Raw genomic sequence first — 14,026 nt, forward strand, 5'->3', positions numbered from 1 at the left:
TAAGCTGACACTTATTTACATCAAAGCTGTGCATGGCAAACAAACCGGGCAAGGTAGCACTTATGATGAATATGAAGGAAGATATTGCGAAAAAAAATAGGTACCCTATGGGTACATGTGGCTCCGGCTTATAAGGAAAAATTTTTCTAATACCATGTCCATACAGTAAATATAGCATAATTTCCTCTATGAGGCAGTAGCCACAAAAATGAAGCATAATCCAAAAATGAACAATTTTAAAAATCACAGAAGTAAAATATACCAAGTGTCTGTACTTTATATTATTCTACTCTTACCTCTTACAGTTTTCGAAACCGAAACCTCCGAACCGAAAGCTGTCACCATGACCTTATTTCCAGGAAACTCTTATTTCCTGGAAATGGCCTGGCGCTGGAGCTCAGTGGAACACACTTTCCCTCTGGAATAAGCATAAACTTGTCTGAAAGCAATTTCTTTAGTCTAGTCCATTTATTTCGAATGGTGAACCAAATTGTATATGCTCACCGACAGAGGTGGAAAAACCCGGGTGCAGAAAGTAAAAACCCTGCCACATTTTTGCTCCAGCCAATTCAATGAACCAGCTGATCCTAATTACCACATCCCCTAAGCCAGGTTGATGAGCTAATTGGTGAAATCACCTGTGTTGAGAGCACAGGCAGAAGGAAAACCTAAGCAGGACTTTTACTTTGTCAATCCAGTTTTTCCACCTCTGCTCACGACCATTTTAATCGGAACACATGTATGCGCAGTGCGCAGTTGTTACACTCTTACATTCTTACAGCATGATGACATAGTGGCTAGCACCTCTATATAAGGCAGTAGACACAACAAAAATGATTTTGACCTTTTTGGTTACCTTGACCGGATGACCCTCAACATGTTGGAGGTTCTATTTGAGACCAATGGCCATCTATCCTGAAAGTTTCATGAAGATTGGTCTAGCCGTTTTCCCGTAATATCCTTAACAAAAAAACAAAGAAACCCGACCAAAAACAATACCTCACCCCCTGGTGGACTCTGTCCCGAGTGAGGTAATTAATGGCAAATATAGAATAACAAATAGAATAAATAAAAATATAATAATATGGATAAAAATATTAAAAGTTATGGCGATTTATATTGACAATGGAACCTTTATGAAATAGTGTGAAAATTATAATAACTTAGAGGCTTGAGTACACTGGACAATTTAGAGTTAATCTCGAAGATTTTTTGTTATCTACATAATAGTTTGAGCAAAATGATTTCTAACTATAGAATCCAGACTGTTGAATAATTTAGCAGCAGAATATTTGAAGGAGCTATAACCAGACTTGGATGATATTTTGTTTCTTGTGTTGTTGTTACAGTGCCTTGCAAAAGTATTCATACCCCTTGAACTTTTTCACATTTTTCCACCTTACAATCACGAACTTAAAAGTTTTTTATTGCGATTTTATGTGATAGACCAACACAGAGTAGCACATAATTGTGAAGTGAAACGAAAATGATAAATGGTCTTCAAAATTTTAAACAAAAAAAAATCTGCTTCCATGGAAGGTGGATGCATTCCCTCCTTTTTTTCCCTGCTTGTGCTTCTGTGTCTTGTCTCGTCTGCTGTACTTTTTGAAGAGACTCTTCCTGCATTACTTTCTAAACTAAAAAGCATGGAATTGATAAACTGGTCTCCTAACGAAATTGACACAGTTTTGGGTGCGGGGGAACCTGTTTGTCCTGCCGGAACGTTTGCGGCTGGTTACACGATGGACGCGTGGGAGCAGTGGTGGGTCGTGTGCCTGGCGATTCTTTCTGTGGAGGACATTGAAGATATCTACCTATACGCAACCATGATTACAGGACTTTTGCTGATTGGAATAGGCATTGCCCTGGTATATCGAGGAAATCAGACAACGGTGACAGCTGTTCAAAGCCCCACAAAGCTGCCCGATATGATTGGAGTGGTGGGCAAAGCTGTTGGCACTTGGACTGTGGACATTCAGAACTTTAACCACAAAACGGTTATCTCGGAGCAGCTTTCAGCTTTGCAGGGAATACGTTTTTCGGAGATCAATTTGAATAGAATGGACAGATATGGACAAGCGGTGAGGACGTGCAAAGACTGCGTCTGGATAGACCAAACAATTCATATCTTATCGACATTCGGCACCCTGAGACAGAACCGGCCTTGTTTCAGGCCGTTGCTGAGAAAACATTTCCCCCTGAAGGTCAATGCCGGGAGACACTGGCATTCCTCACATTCCTCTCTAACTCTCCGCGGTCACCATTTTTACCCCCAGTGTGACAAGCGGGTGCGTGACCAGCGCCTTCATGGCTGCAGGAGCGGATGGCTGGTTGCTTGCGCTGGATTACCTCCTCCCCCCCCCCTTACCCCTGATTCCCCCCCTCAAGTCCCGTGTTTAAAGTGTACCTGTGTTGTAGTTGTGCTTATGCAAAGGTTTTTTTAAATGTTCCCACACTGTACTCCTGACAGGAGCATAGTGGGGGGGGCGTTCTTTTTTTTTTCCTTATCTCTCCTCATGTTGTGTTTCCTTTTTATCTTTATCCCTGTCTTCCTGTCCTGTCTACCCTATGTCAATTGTATGTTGTATATGTACGATCAGGTTGATGGCTAATTTCGCTGGTACATGTGACTAGTGACAATAAAGGGCATCATCATCATCTGAAAAATGTGGTGTGCATTAGTATTCAGCCCCCCTGTGTTAATACTTTGTAGAGCCACCTTTTGCTGAAATTACAGCTGCAAGTCTCTTGTGGTATCTCTCTACCAGCTTTGCACATCTAGACAGTGACATTTTTGCCCATTCTTCTTTGCAAAATAGCTCAAGCTCAGCCGGATTGGATGGAGAGCGTCTGTGAACAGCAATTTTCAAGTCTTGCCACAGATGCTCAATGGAATTTAGGTCTGGACTTTGACTGGGCCATTCTAACACATGAATATTCTTTGATCTAAACCATTCCATTGTAGCTCTGGCTGTATGTTTAGGGTCATTGTCTTGCTGGAAGGTGAATCTCCTTCCCAGTCTCAAGTCTTTTGCAGCCTCCAATAGGTTTTCGTCCAGGATTGCCCTGTATTTAGCTCCATCCATCTTCCCATCAACTCTGACCAGCTTCCCTGTCTCTGCTGAAGAAAAGCATTCCCATAGCATGATGCTGGCACCACCATGTTTCACAGTGGGGATGGTGTGTGCAGGGTGATGAGCAGTGTTAGTTTTCCGCCACACATAGCGCTTTGCATTTAGGCCAAAAAGTTCAATTTTGGTCTCATCTGACCAAAGCACCTTCTTCCACATGTTTGCTGTGTCCCCTACATGGCTTCTTATGCCTGTCTTTCAACAATGGCTTTCTTCTTGCCACTCTTCCAAAAAGGCCAGATTTGTGGAGTGTACGACTTATAGTTGTCCTGTGCACAGATTCTCCCACCTGAGCTGTGGATTTCTGCAGCTCCTCCAGAGTGATCATGGGCTTCTTGACTGCTTCTCTGACCAGTGCTCTCCTTGCTCGCTCTGTCAGTTTAGGTGGACAGCCATGTCTTGGTAGGTTTGCAGTTGTGCCATACTTTTTCCATTTTTGAATGATGGATTGAACAGTGCTTCTTGAGATGTTCAGAGCTTGGGATATTTTTTTATAACCTAACCCTCCTTTAAACTTCTCCAGAACTTTATCCCTGACCTGTCTGGTGAGTTCTTTGGTCTTCATGATGCGGGTAAATTACACACAGTAGGACTCTATTAACTAATTAGATGACTTCTGAAGGCAATTGAATGCACTGGATTGTATTTAGAGGTATCAGAGGACAGGGGGCTGAATACTAATGCACACCACATTTTTCAGATTTTTACTTGTTTAAAATTTTGAAGACCATTTATCATTTTTGTTTCACTTCACAATCATGTGCTACTCTGTGTTGGTCTATCACATAAAATCTCAATTAAAAACTTTTAGGTTTGTGGTTGTAAGGTGGAAAAATGTGAAAAAGTTCAGAGGGTATGAATACTTTTGCAAGGCACTGTATGTACTTCAGAATTGCAGGTAAATATGTTCCTGAGGTATGAGGGGCAAAGTCCTTTCAAGCATTTGAATACAAATAGGCATTTATGGAAAGTCCAACAATCAGTCAAACGGATTCAACTCAACTCTCTAAACAAGTTTTCAGATCGTTCTTCTCTGGTCTTCTTTTGTAGAATAATGCAGGCACCTCTCTTCTGCAACCTTAGTAATCTGTCAAGGCTTGTCTTGTCAGCATTAGACCAGACCACATCACAGTATTCGTAAAGAGCCTGGACCAAAGAGCCGTGAAGATATTTGCACGTGTCCGCAGTGAGATACTTTCTACTCCTCAAAAGATTTAACCTTTTAGCTACTTTTCCAGACAGATCATCAAGATGATTACAACAGGTCATAATAGGATCAAAGGTCAGACCGAGGTACTTGAAAGAATCTGTAACTTCTAGGTCAGTTCCTGTGAATGACAATACTGACTTTGGACATCTTTTAAGTCATTGGTTAGAACCAAAAAACATGACTTTTGTTTTGGTAAAATTTATGATTAGCTTGTTAAGAGAGAACCAGTTATTGAAGGCATGAAGATTTTCCTCAAGAAATACAGTTGTGATCAGAAGTTTACATACAGTGACATGAATGTCATCTTGGATATAAATGTCATGGCAGTATTTGGGCTTTCAGTCATTTTTTTGAACTGTTCTTTTTCTGTGGCAGAATGTACAGCATACATCTTTAATTTAAAAAAAACACTAGAATTTGATGCACAAGTTTTAATTTTCTTTGGGTTTTCTGAAATCAACACAGGGTCAAAATTATACATACAGGGTCAAAAAAAAAAAAAAAAAAAAAAAATATATATATATATATATATATATATATATATATATATATATATATATATATATATATATATATATACAGCACACCTAATATTTGGGTAAAATGCCTCTTCACAAGATTGACCTTGACCAAACATTTTTGTTTACCATGAAGAAGCTTGTGGCAGAATTCTGGTTGGATATTTCATGACTCTTCATGGTCTTAGTCCATGGTGATCTGAACTGTAGACAGTGATCAGCTTCCAGTTCATGGCAGGGTTGTGCCATGGTGGTTCCCAGGTTGTTCCTGACCATCCAAACCAACTTCCTTTCAGCTGAGGGTGACAGTTTGGGTTTTCCTGAAGCAAAATGGCTTGGCAAAGTGACTACACCCCATGATAACTTGGATACAATTGTTTGAACTAATCTTGGAATTTGCAGTTGTTTAGAAATGGCTCCAAGAGACATTCCGGAGTTGTGTATATCTGCGATCCTCTTTCTCAGATCTGCACTGAGCTCCTTGGACTTTCCCATTTTACTGTATGTTGGTCAATCCAATGAGTTCTTTAAACAAACCCTTTTTATGAAGGCACAGAGAAGCTACCAGCTATTGTCAATCATAATCACGAACAGGAAGTTAAGAGATCTCAGCCTTGGCAAGATAAGAGACATTTTGGAAGTTTCAGCACTTCTGAGTTAATAATGTACAGTGCTCAGCATAAATTAGTCCACCCCCTTTGAAAAGTAACATTTTAAACAATATCTCAATGAACACAATTTCCAAAATGTTGACAAGTTTAATATAACATCTGTTTAACTTATAACATGAAAGTAAGGTTAATAATATAAACTTAGATTACACATTTTTCAGTTTTACTCAAATTAAGGTGGTGCAAAAATGAGTACACCCCACAACAAAAACTACTACCATACGTCTAGTACTTTGTATGGCCTCTATGATTTTTAATGACAGCACCAAGTCTTCTAGGCATGGAATGAACAAGTTGGCGACATTTTGCAACATCAATCTTTTTTCCATTCTTCAACAATGACCTCTTTTAGTGACTGGATGCTGGATGGAGACTGATGCTCAACTTGTCTCTTCAGAATTCCCCAAGGAAAATAATTTCTTTCCACCACAAAGGTGAAGGCTGCAAGAAGATCAGCAAAGCTTTACTTATCACTCAGAATACTGTAGCAAAAGTGGTACAAAAATTTAAGAAAGATGGAACTGCAACCATCTCACAGAGACATCCAGGTTGTCCATGGAAGTTAACACCTCGACAGGAGCGTCTTCTGATGAGAAGGGTTGAAGAAAATTGGCATGCAAATTCACTGCAGTTATCTAAAGAAGTAGAAAGCCAAACTGGGGTGACTATTTCCCGTGACACAATATGGTGGACACTGCAGAGGAATGACATGCATGGATGCCGTCCACGAAAGAAGCCTCTCTTAAAGCCCAGACACAAAAAAGCCCGCCTAGAGTTTGCCAGGGCCCATGCTGACAAAGATGTAGACTACTGGGACTCTATACTCTGGAATGATGAGACCAAGATAAATGTTTTTGGAACTGATGGCTTCAAAACTGTATGGCGTCACAAAGGTGAGGAATACAAAGAAAAATGCTTGGTGCCTACAGTGAAACATGGTGGTGGCAGTGTCCTTATGTGGGGCTGCATGAGTGCTGCTGGTGTCGGGGAGCTGCATTTTATTGATGGCATCATGAATTCACAGATGTATTGCTCTATACTGAAAGAAGATGCTACCATCACTCCGTGCCCTTGGTCGTCGTGCACTTTTCCAACATGACTAAACGCACATCTAAGGCCACTGTTGGATTTCTGAAGAAGAACAGGATGAAAGTGATTCAGTGGCCAAGTATATCTCCTGATCTGAACCCAATCGAACACCTATGGGGAATTCTGAAGAGACAAGTTGAGCATCAGTCTCCATCCAGCATCCAGTCACTAAAAGAGGTCAGTGTTGAAGAATGGAAAAAAGATTAATGTTGCAAAATGTCGCCAACTTGTTCATTCCATGCCTAGAAGACTTGGTGCTGTCATTAAAAATCATGGAGGCCATACAAAGTACTAGACGTATGGTAGTAGTTTTTGTTGTGGGGTGTACTCATTTTTGCACCACCCTAATTTGAGTAAAACTGAAAAAATGTGTAATCTAAGTTCTATTATTAACCTTACTTTCACGTTATAAGTTAAACAGATGTTATATTAAACTTCGTCTTGTCAACATTTTGGAAATTGTTTGTGTTCATTGAGATATTGTTTAAAATGTTACTTTTTAAAGGGGTTGTATTCATTTACGCTGAGCACTGTAAGTGAGCGTATGTAAATTTTTGACCCTGTATGTACAATTTTGACCCTGTGTTGATTTCAGAAAACCCAAAGAAAATTAAAACTTGTGCACCAAAGTCGAGTGGGTTTTTTTAATTAAAGATGTATGCTGTACAATCAGTCTGCCACAAAAAAAAGAACAGTTCAAAGAAATTACTGAAAGCCCAAATACTGCCATGACATTCATATCCAAAATGGCATTCATGTCACTGTATGTAAACTTCTGACCACAACTGTAACTCCATAGAATGGACGTCCTTACCAGCAAAGAACAGGTCTGTATTGTCTGCATACAGAACAACCTTGCAATGATGAATTGACTTTGGGAGATCATTGATAAACACGATAAAAAGAAGAGTTCCTAGGACCGAACCTTGATGTGCTCCAAGGAATAGTTAATTGAAGTGCAGTTTGCTGTGTTGTATGATGTTGTTTATATGCCTTTAACTGCACTCATAAAATAGTCTAACAACAGCAATATCATAAAACACTTTTTGAATTCCTGGTTGACTGCACAGTGAAAAAAATCTCATTAATTTGAATGAATGAATGAATTTATTGAATGAATGAATTTATTTATTTCGAACATGTATAAAAATGTATGTAACTATTTGTACATACAAAAGAAAGAAAATGAAAAAAGTGACCAAAAAAAGAATAAATGAAATAACATAAAGAGCTAATACATTACAATACACCGCACATTGTTCGAAAAAGGAGTGGGAAGAAGTACAATACTTTTTTTTAATTTCCCACCCCTTTTTAACTACCCCGAAATCCAAACTACATTAATACACCTATAAAAATATATACCATATATACACTTCATGATTATCCATATAAATTTATAATTACAAAAATAAATATATACTACATACCATATCCATATCCATATATTCACATATACATACACACATATATATATATATATATATATATACACACATACATACATATATACACATATACACACATATATATATATATATATATATATATATATATATATATATATATATATATATATATATATACATACACACATACACACACACACATACATACATATATATATATATATATACATACACACATATCTCTCTCTCTCTCTCTCTCTCTCTCTCTCTATATATATATATATATATATATATATATATATATATATATATATATATATATATATATATACACATATACATACATACACATGCATACATACACATACATACATAAACACACACACACACACACACATACATATATATATATATATATATATATATATATATATATATACACACATATACATACAAACACATACACTTCATAAATATCTATATAAATATATAATTACAAAAAAATATCTACTACATACTTATCCCAGTAAATATGAAGATATCTATCCCCATAAATAATTATTTACCATATACTAAGCTAGTTCTAATATAACAATCAACCCTATTCTATTTATCCCTCATCATCCTCCATTAACATACTTCCTCTGTAATATACTTGTTTAAAAATATTTTTTGTACCTTTTTTTAAACAGATTTATATTTGCACTTTGTTTTGTTTCTGTCTCCAGTCTGTTCCATAAAGTCACCCCACAGCTCGATACGCACATGCTTTTCATATTTGTTCGAACCTTTGGTTTTTTAAAATTTAGGTCTCCCCTTAGATTATATCCCCCCTCTCTCTCACTAAACATTCCTTGTATATTTTTCGGCAATAGATTATTTCTTGCTTTGTACATTATTTGTGCTGTTCTGAATTTGACCAGATCCATAAATTTCAACATGTGTGATTTTATGAATACTGGGTTTGTGTGATCTCTGTATCCTGTTTTGTTTATTATCCTTATTGCTCTTTTCTGTATTGTACATATCGGCTGCAGAGTGGTTTTGTAGGTGTTTCCCCAGACTTCGACACAATAAGTCAGATATGGCAAAAATAATGAGTAATATAGAGTATGCAAAGATTTACAATCAAGAATATATTTTGTTTTCCACAGAATTGCCAAGCACTTTGCCAGTTTTGCTCGTACGTATCCTACATGAGGTTTCCAGCAGACTTTAGGATCCAAAATCACACCAAGAAATTTAATTTCCTGTACCATTTCTATCTTAATATTGTCTATTATCAATTCTACATTACAACCTATTTTATGTCTCCCAAACAACATAATCTTTGTTTTGCTTAGATTTAATGATAATTTATTTTTGTCAAACCATAGTTTTAGTTTATTTATTTCAGTTGTGATTATCTCTAAAGTCTGCTGCAAATTCTCACCGGAACAAAAAATATTGGTGTCATCTGCAAACAAAACAAATTTCAGTTCTTGCGAAATTGTACATATGTCATTGATGTATATTATGAATAATTTCGGACCTAATATTGACCCCTGTGGTACCCCGCATTTAATATTCATGAAATCAGATTTATGGTCACCTATCTGCACAAACTGTTGCCTGTTTCTTAGATAGCTCGACAGCCAACTCCACCCAACTCCCCTAACACCACACTTTTCTAGTTTACTTAATAATATATTATGATCAGTAGTATCGAATGCTTTTTTTAGGTCCACAAATACTCCAATTGCTATTTTTTTATTGTCTATACATTTTGTGATTTCCTCTATTAGTTCCATTAGTGCCATCGATGTTGATCTGTCCGTTCTGAATCCATATTGACTGTCTGTAAGGAGGTTGTGTTTTTCAATGAATTTGTCCAATCTATCTGAAAAAAGTTTTTCGAGTATTTTGGAAAATTGGGGGAGTAAAGAAACAGGCCTGTAGTTTGTGAAATGGTGTCTATCTCCATTTTTAAACAATGGTATCACTTTTGCAATTTTCATTTTGTCTGGAAATGTACCTGATTGAAAAGATAAATTGCAGATGTGGGTGAGTGGTTTCACAATTCCCTCAATAACTGTCTTTACTGTTAACATGTCTATATCATTCCAGTCTGCAGAAGTTTTGTTTTTACATTTTCTTACAATTTGGATAATTTCTTCCTCATCAGTTGCAGTTAGAAAAATTGTACTTGGATTTCTGTCCCCCATATCTTCTATGTTCCCACATTGTGTTGTCTCAGGTTCCTTTATTTTTGCCGCTAAATCTGGTCCCACATTTACAAAGAATTGATTAAAACCATTCACCACATCCTCCATATTATTTATGGTCTTGTCATTTTCAGTGTAGTACTCCGGGTAATTTGTAGTTTTGGATCCATTTCTCACAATACCATTTAATACAGTCCATATACCTTTAATATTGTTTTTTATTTTTCTCCACTAATTTATTATAATAGTCTTTCTTACATATCCTCATAATATTAGTTAATTTATTTTTATATTTTTTATATTTTTCCTCTGCCTCTATAGTTCGATGCTTTAAGAATTGTCTGTATAATATATTTTTCTTTTTGCAGGCATTTTGTAGCCCCTTGGTGACCCACGGACTATTTGTATATTTATGTATATTACTGTATTTCTTTATAGGACAATTTTTATTATATAGTTCATTGAATATTATTAAAAATTCCTCATATGCTTTATCAACATCTTTTTCTTTATAAACTACATTCCAGTCCTGTACTATTAAGTCATTTTTTAGTGCAATCATGGTTTCTTCAGTTTTCACTCTTATATATTTATAATTTTTAGTATCCTTTTTCTTGCTATAATTACAGTAATATACATTAAAAATAGGTAGGTGGTCACTGATGTCTGTTAATAGTAGACCGCTCTCTATATTATTTTCCAGGATATTAGTAAATATATGATCTATTAAAGTGGTGCTGTGAGAAGTGATCCTGCTTGGTCTGGTAATAGTTGGGTACAGTCCCATACTGAACATTGAGTTAATGAACTCTTCTGTCATTTTGTGTTTCTTATGATTTAAGAGGTCGATGTTAAAATCACCACAGATGTACATGACCTTCTGAGTTGATTTTATAAACATACTTTCCATCCAATCTATAAAAACTTCTATGCTTGATCCAGGACATCTGTATATACAGCTCACCATTATATTTTTCATTTTTTCACAGCATATTTCTATTGTAATACACTCCATCCAATCATCAACAGCTACCGTCATTTTATTATTAATTTTATATTCCAAACTATTATGAACATATATTGCCACTCCCCCTCCTCTTTTGTTCTTTCTATTGATATAATTTAATTCATTCCCGTTCAGCTCAAAATCTACTCCCATCTCATCGTTGATCCAAGTTTCTGATATGGCTATTATATTGAATGGAGTATTGAACTGACTGAGATATTCCTTCATTTTATGGAAATTGGCATACATACTTCTGATATTGAAATGAATAATTGATATCTTATTTCCGTCTCTGATCTTTGCATTGTATTGATATTCAGTGTAATACCGGCAGCTGATATTGATGTTGCTGAAAAGATTATTTTCCGGATCAATATTATTTTCCAAATCTTGTATTTTGCGCTCAGTATAATGGAAAGTGTCCAGTTCTTGTGTCCAGTGTCCAGTCCTTGTGTCATGATTGTAAATTGCTTTATTTGGCTCCCTCAGAATTTGTCCAGTTCCCCAATATCTCGGATGACCAAGATCTTGGCCTCTTCTGGAGATCCCTTCAGCTTGATGAAAATCTTGCAGTTTTGTGTCCAAGTGTTTTGGATTTTCCCGTTTCCTTAGTAGTCTCGCCTAGACCCCGAAGCCGTTTGTTTTCAGGATAATGGCTGGCTGATGAAATTATTGGCTGGCTAGCTGACTCAGCCAAAACCTTAATGGCTGCTCCAGCCACCAAAATGTTTATGGCTACAAATGGCTGATACTGGACGTCACTGTGTGGCATATATCCGGGCGAACGGATCAAACAAATGGGGGGAATAAATAGCAAATTACCACAGGTCCCCTGGTCTCTTACTTCATTGTAAATATAAATCTAGCAAGATTGTAGTTCAATGCTAATAATAAGCTAATCTGGATTGTTCGAGGAAGGCATCTAGCTATCTACTCTCACTAGCAATGACCAGTGAAGGACTGGCAGCTATCTTACTATGATGAAAGTAGAGTGGTGGAGTACTTTTTTTTTATCAATCTCGAAGTATGTGAAACAAACAAACAAACAAACAAACAAACAAACAAAAAATACCTTTACACTTTCCCTCAGCAGCGGCAAAGAATGCAGCCATCTCGTCGATATCGGAGTCGATTGATGCTCTGGGTGGGTTCCCGGGTTCCCCAGTGTATCGTGGTAATGGTGTGAGGGGCGGGAAGCCAGACAGGTAGTCACAACGGCAAGCTTGTGGTGGCTCTCTGTGCTGTGATATCAGTTCTAAATCTCTACAGTGTATGCCTATACGTCTCTATTGTGTTACTACTAGTGTGTACAGTTGATCATATTTGTGTCACTTTTCTTGTAGCTCATGATGAGGATAAACCCATTATTTGATGTACACAATTCTTAGTGGCTCAGCCAAATTTTATTAGATAGCGGCTCAAATTGGCTTACAAAATTATTGGCTGGCGGTGGCTCAAATTCTAAATGGCGGTTTTAGCGGCACCTGGCGGCGACTTCGGGGTCTAGTCTCGCCTTTTTTGCAATGTCTGCATTTTTTTTTGTTAAGTGCTCATTTAAAAAAACATCTGAGCCTTTCAGTTTCTTCCCTTGTTTTAACAATTGCATCTTATGCTTTCTGTTGGCAAATCTCATTATTACAGCTGGTTTGCCTGTGTTGCTTCTCCGTGGGAGAGGGTGACATGCTTCAATGTTATTGCTTTTTACCTCAATCCCCTTGGAGTGCAGGAATGCTAACACCTGTTTCTCCACAGAGTTAGCATCCTCCTCGTTCAGTTCCTCTCCATCTCTTCTCGCCACTGCTCCAGCATATGAGCGGGGCTGAATCTGCAGTCCGGTCACAATGATGTCATTCATCCAGGTGTACTGCTCCAGCTCCTCCACTCGGTTCTCGAGAATGGCGATCATCTTTGCCTTCTCCGTGTTCTGCAGCCTCAGAGCTTTGACCTCTTCTACCAGGTCCAGGATGGTCTTCTGCTGCATCCTGACAGCAGAGATTTCTTCCCCCAGAAAGTCGAGGGATTTTTTAATCTCATCTATCTCCTCGACCGTAGGAGCTTTCTTCGGGGGCATTGCGTTTGTTGTTATTACGCGGCCCGTTCCCGCGCTATCTCTCGGCCTGCTCCCGCGCAACCTCTCGGTCCGCTCTCGCGCAGCTTCGCTCCCGCGCAACCTCTCGGTCCGCTCTCGAATTTAAATTAATTCAAGTGCATACATCAGTTCCATGTGAATGAATTGAGGTACATTATAACAATTAGTCTTTGTATCTCCAACATGTTTTGATCATACATTTTCAAAGTCCTGAAAAAAGTCAAACCCTGTATTCTCACCCGAGCTCAAAATCGAACTGGGCCATAATTGGATCGTGTTAATACTATGTCACTTGATCATACTCTACATAATTCAAACTAGTAATTAGGAACTTGATTTAATTATATAGAATTCATGAAATCACATTTTGATGAGAAACTAAGTCTTTTTACCTAAACTACACATAATCTGCTCTCTTAAATATTCCATTTTAAGTGTAAAGGTTAACAGTTGTGTAACATCTAAGAGGAAAGTAAAATTATTTCGAAAACATAATGCAACAATGCGAAAGAGGAACAAGAGAACAAAGCTGGCTATGCTATTGAAGAGTTACATGAACCAATCATGGGTATCTGTGAGCTAATGTACGTGGAAGAGGGAAGATATCAATGTCCTCCAAGTTTGTCACACTACCCTATAACCAAGCATGAGTAGCGGTTCAAAAAATATGCAGTTGAACGGCTTCACATGTCTCTGAGG

General features: G+C 37.4%; 1 protein-coding gene across 1 annotated transcript in view; it reads left to right on the forward strand.

Annotated features, from left to right (window-relative positions):
- Window positions 1-14,026, forward strand: part of LOC132891019 (cytochrome P450 2D9-like) — a 36,234-nt gene that overhangs the window by 19,930 nt on the left and 2,278 nt on the right. The gene's annotated exons all lie outside the window — the stretch shown is intronic.

Source organism: Neoarius graeffei, chromosome 8 (genome assembly GCF_027579695.1).
Source record: "Neoarius graeffei isolate fNeoGra1 chromosome 8, fNeoGra1.pri, whole genome shotgun sequence".
Lineage (NCBI taxonomy): Eukaryota > Metazoa > Chordata > Actinopteri > Siluriformes > Ariidae > Neoarius > Neoarius graeffei.